We start from the raw sequence: 6,123 nt of genomic DNA, 5'->3' as shown, positions 1-6,123 counted from the left end.
TTTTAAAATATATGAAGGCTAATATTAATAAGGCCGAAACGCCCAAGGTATGATGCATTGCAAAATTTTCATTTGTAACTTTTTGAGAAGCAAAAGCCCCATTTATGAACTATTAAAGTTAACAGATTCTATAAGTGAAAAGGACATTGAAGTAATTTTGCATCACCTCTTTAAAAAGTTATAAACAAACTTAAAATTTGTTTATTTAAATTTTTTTTGTGAAGAAGTTAATGTACGGATGGCAAGAATTCAACAAAGTTTTGGGATATTAATTAAAATAGACAAAAAAATTTGCACCTAAATTTTTTTAGACAAACTTTTAATGAATTTACTTTTTTAAGCAAACACAATATTTATTTCAATAATTTCCTTACTATTTCATAATTACCTTTCTTTAGTTGTGTTTTTTTTTCTAAACATTCATAAACTATAAGTTTACTCCAACATCATCACATTAATTGTAAATTTGGTAATTTATGAATCGAAATATTTATAAACTTATTTTGAAACTGGTCGATTTTTTGTTTGATTGTTGATATGTTCAGATTGAAACGAAAGCAGAAGCAGATATGAATAAAGTGCGAGAGTGAGTGTGTGTGGGTGTGAGTGCATCTTCTGTTTGTTCTACTGTTCTGGTTTTTGTTTCAAGTTTGAATTTTTGTATTTTTTTTCTTTTGTTTCACAATTATTATGTTTATTATTCAAAAAAAAATTTGGTAGCAAGTGAGTGCAAGTGCATCTTCTGTTTGTTCAACTATTTCGGTTTTTGTTTCAAGTTTGAATTCTTGCTTTTTTTTCTTCTGTTTCACAATTGTTATGTTTATTATTCAAAAAATTTTTGGTAGTGAGTGAGTTCGAGTGTGAGTGTGAGTACAACCAAAATCTGACTTTCTTCTCTGTCAACGACAATATAGTAAAAAATAAGGCCAAAATATACACATGATTATTTGAAAAATAAATCATTAAACCTACAAACCCTAAACCAACCACAACACCAAAATTGAAACCCTTAACCGAGACAAAAAACCCATTTTTAACTTAACAAGCCAAGGAAGCAGACTTATCTCAAGTGACATTATCGAATGCTATTGTATTTGTCAACATTTGAAATGCAGGAAATGGAATTGCCGTTACTTTGTTATGCATTCCAATTGCGAGACTCTAATTTAGATTAAAAAGAGAAATATTTTAGTTTTATTAGATTTTTGATAAAAGAATAAAATAAGTAATTCATATTTGTTTTACTTATAAATATAAGTGTCTCAAATATTTAACTAAAAGGGAAAAGGACTATTTCCCACCTAAATTTTAGTCCAATTTCAAACCTACACTCACAAGAGATGAAGAACTCAAACTCCCATTCATGGTCAAACTTTTATTAATTTTTTCTGTTAAAAGGAAAGGTAAAATAGTTATTTTACTGTTTATATTAAAAGTTATAAAGTTTATTACTTTTCACCCCCTAAGTTTTAGAAACTAACATTTTACCTCTACTTAAAGTTTTTAAAATTTGAAAAGTAGCATTTTCACCCCCAAACCTAGGGTTTCCATATTTTTCAAAGCATAGTCACCCCTATAACTTTTAAAAATAGTAGTTTCACCCCTACTCTTCAACTTTATCTTCTGACGTCATCTTTGACGCCGTCTTTGGCCTTCTCTTTCTCTTGGTGCTACAACGGTGATGCACCGAAGAGATCTCTCTTCGTTATACAACCCAGATGACGAAAGACAACGCTTTGTCATCCTTTGTCACTTGTTGCATCATCTGACGTGATGACAAAGGACGACAAAACATTGTCTTTTATCTATTCTTTCAGATCTATACAATACTTCGTTATCCAGATATGGCTGATGAAGGTTCGTCCTTCATTGTCCTTTGTAGCTGGAGAAAAGAGATCAATGGAAAGAGTCGGTCGTCAGTGATGGTCAGAGAAGAAAGCAAACCCTAGGGGTGAAATCTAAACTTTTTAAACTTTGAGGATGGGTTAAAATATTAGTTTTTAAAACCTGGAGGAGGGAAATGATAAAAATTTTAAAGTTTTAAATTTCATAGGTAAAATGATAATTTTACTCTTGCCTTTAACTGAAAATTTGGACGACAATTTGGCCATTGGTAAGAGTTTGGGGTTTTCATCTTTTGTGGGTGTGACTTGAGATTGGGCTAAAATTTGGGTGGGAAACAATCATAAAGATGCTAGCAGGAAATTTTTTTTATTTTAATTAATATCCTAAACATTTTTTTACGCTATATTGCCGTTGTGGCGATGGTGACAGATTAATTTTTTATTACTGCAGTGTTTTGGCGCGTTGCAAGAAACACTTGGGTGATTAATTTATAATTGCTAGCGTGGCAGAACATCCGGTGAACACGTGTTTTGTGTGAGAGATGCGCACGATTTTAAACAAAAAAGGCCGCTTTGTGAAGTATCGCTCCAACGCAGTGATTTGTCAGGCGTTTCAAATATGCACCACTATTATCCAAGATCGACGGTCGAAAATTTCTGTGAAAGATCAACGACAATGAATCATTTTAGATGGATTTAGCCAATAGAATTGTGACACATGAAGTGTTATTTGGTCATTTAACTCTCAGGTTAAAAAATCTGAGATTAAATTTGTTTGTTTATTCGATTGTTAACCAATGGATTTTTGACACGCGTACCGGAGGGTTTAAACGCAAAGTTGAATGAATGAAGGCCGTTCATTTCTCTTACCTTCTGCGCTTCTTGTGAGAGAGTTTTCTCTGGCTAATTACGGTCGTTAATTTGCGGAAAAACCAGTGTACTGTTAACGGCAACGGTTTAGACGACGACAACACATCGACTACGTACAACAGCAAAGGAAAAGTTGTTGAGTGTGTTTATTTTGGTCTCTGGAGAGCGAACAACATCTTCATAAATACCAACGACAACTTTTTCGGTGTTATCGAGTGGGTTATAGAGCAGAAATGGATTTGAGAGTAGAAATTTTGCTCTACTGAAGAGATAAAAATTTGCTGTACTGGTCAAGGAAAGTACTGATTATTAGTTTTATAATGGATTAAATGTTTGTTTGTTTTTTTTTTGAGTACAAAAATTTAATAATCGAATATTGATGCATATTCAAATCATGTGGAGTGTCCATTGAATATCAGTCATTTTTTTTAGGGTGTCTATTTTGGATTTCTGGATTGCATGGTTTGGAATTTTTGAGTTTCTGGATTAGTTGGATTGCTTAGAGTTTCCGGATTTTTGGATTACTGTCCACTGTCTTCATTCTGCATAATAAGATGTTGGCATTCTGGAATTTTTGCTTCTGTCCAAGTCCACTTTGCATTCTGGAATTCTGCAGATTTGATTCATTTACAGATTTATCATACTTCGGGAATTTCATGCATTTTCATGTCCAATTGTCCATGCATTCTGCAATTTTGTTAAGTTTTCTATTAGTTTTAGAATGTACATTTCCATGCATTTCCAGGTCCAGCTCTCCATGAATTCTGGAATAAATAAATATACAGTATTGGCAGTTTGCATTCAATCCATCAGATTCAGTCCAACATATAGGTTACATTTATATGCACTGAAAATGCATATTCTGGAAATTTAAACCCAAGCTGCAGTATTTGCAAATTTAACAGGTTACATGTAATGTTGATCATAATGGAATCAATCTGGCACATTTGTTTACGCTAAAATACTATTAAGATAAGCAAACTGCATTAATCTAATTTTCAATTTCAGTAGCAGTGATTTGATCATTATATATTGAAGGGTAAATTGGTCATTCATATTTAATTACAAAATCAATGAATTAAATTAATAATTTAAATTGGAGGGTGTTTGGTCATTTCATTGGAAAAGGGTAAAATAGCCATTTAAACCTTAAACTAACATAAGTTATTGCCAGAATTGGATGATGGGTGAGATATTGGATTTTCGAAAAATTGAGGTAAGAGTTTGGTATTGCATCAACCCTCTGGTTGGAGTAAATCTTTTGGCCTTTTAATAATTTTATCTACATAATAATATACCATATTTGACAAAATTTGATACGATTTATTAACTTAGCCTAACACAATACAATACGATGCAAAAAAAAAAAAAAAAAAGGATTAGAGTTATGATTCTTGACACGAAAAGTAATTTAGATTTGGCTAAGGTTGACCTTTAAAAAATCAAATTGTGTTTGGATTGACACAAACTTTTTGTTGACGGAGACGAAGATATTGATGCTAGAGATGAGCTGTCATAGTTGAATGGTTGTTAGAGATGAGTTACCGTAGCTGGATTGTTGTCAAAGAAAAAGAATGAAACGTAAGAATTGCAGGGGGGGGGGGGGGGTGGGCGAATGTCATTTTTCAAAACTAAAAAAGTTAAGGTTAGGGTGAGATTATTAATTTTCAAAACTTAGGAAGAAAAATAAAATAAAATAAAAATTTTATTTTACTCTTAAGTTTATTTTTTAATATAATTTTATTTTTAAAATAAAATTATAAATGTTATTTTTAATATAATTTTATTTTTTAAATAAATGTTATTTTTTAAAATAAAATAAAATTATAATTTTATTTTTTAAGATTTATGATAAAATAATAATTTTACTCTTAACTTTAATAAAAACTTTTAATAAATGTTAAATGATAGATAAATATTTAAATTTTAAAAAATGAATGAGGATGAGTTTGAAATTTTATTATTCCTTAGGCAGAAACAACTCCTTTGGTACAAAATCATATAGGCAAAAGAACAAGCAAAACAGGCCAAAAAAAAAAAAAAAACTGGGAGGCGGAACTCTTTTTATTTTAATTCAACTCACAAGAACACCACTAGTATATAGAACCACAACATCATTAGCCTTACATATAGGACAAGGTTGACGTCAAAAAAAAAAAAAAAAACCATCAAAAAACAGACAAAAGCCTTCGGAATGTAAAACTTAAACATAGGCTATAATCCATGAAACGAGTCTACCAATTCCCTAAACTAATAAAAATTGGTTTAATTCTCGTATTTCAATTCATCATCACAATAACACGAACACAAATACTCATTGAAATCATGATAAATTTAGAATTAATCTAAATTAAAGCTTGTTTGACAATTAATCAAACAAACGAAGTTTTTGGCTGCTGCTATGGTAAATATTGGCTGCCGAGGTATCGTAAATCGGTTGGAGTTGTTGCCTATTGAAGCCTGAAGATCTCGGGCAAAAACAGCGGTGCACTGCAAGCTAGAGTTAGGGTTGAATTCAAATCAAATTGGCTTATACTTAAAAAATCACTCGGTTTGTTTTGACTTTACTCAAATTTGTTTAGCTCCAATTAACCAAGTTTGAGTTGGCAAAGTTAGTTCATTTTTAAAATCAAATTGAACTTGAATTAGAAAGAGTTCGACTTAGTCCAACTCATGAATTAAGAGATGGTTCTAGGGGTGAATATGAATCGAACCGAGTTGAACACCCTTTGGCTTGAGTTTAGCTTAAATAAAAAATAATTTGACTTAAGTTTGTCGAGCCAACATTTAGAGTGGTTTCAGTTCAGTTTGAATGAAATGTAGGGATTTTGTTGTCTTTGACAGCAGAATAACTAATTAAAATTTAATTTGATGACAATCACTTAGCAAAACTCCATTTTGGATTATCTCTGTAACATGACTAATTCACAACCATGTAAAACATTTTGTTAGGAAGCCAACCCTAATTCATCTAAAACAAAAAATAAAACACAAAAATATAATAAACTAAAAATTATTCCATTAATAAAGGGTTACAAGGATAAACTAAATAATTTGAGGAGTTTGAGACCTCCCATTCCAGACAGTTCGAAGAGTTTGGGACCTCTCATTTTTTTATCGTTCGAGACGTTGGAGACTTCCCACAATTAGCCAAGATGAAGTTTTCTCATATTGAAAACCACCTTATCCTCAAGATAGACTTTTTGTTAGGATTGAAACACTTGTCCTCGATCCAACGATAGTCTTCATCATAAAAAAGGTATCGAGTTTCAAAGATGGGGAAGGAGAAAAAATATTGGGGTTTTTTTATTTGGGCACCTAACCTTGGCTGATTGTAGAAGGTCTTTGGTGCCTTGAATGATCGAAAAATAGGAGGTCCCAGACTCTTTAAATTGCCCAAAATGAGAGG

The sequence above is a fragment of the Mangifera indica genome, chromosome 6 (assembly GCF_011075055.1).
Source record: "Mangifera indica cultivar Alphonso chromosome 6, CATAS_Mindica_2.1, whole genome shotgun sequence".
Lineage (NCBI taxonomy): Eukaryota > Viridiplantae > Streptophyta > Magnoliopsida > Sapindales > Anacardiaceae > Mangifera > Mangifera indica.
The sequence above is the reverse complement of the archived record's forward strand: the minus strand, read 5'-3'. Positions refer to the sequence as shown.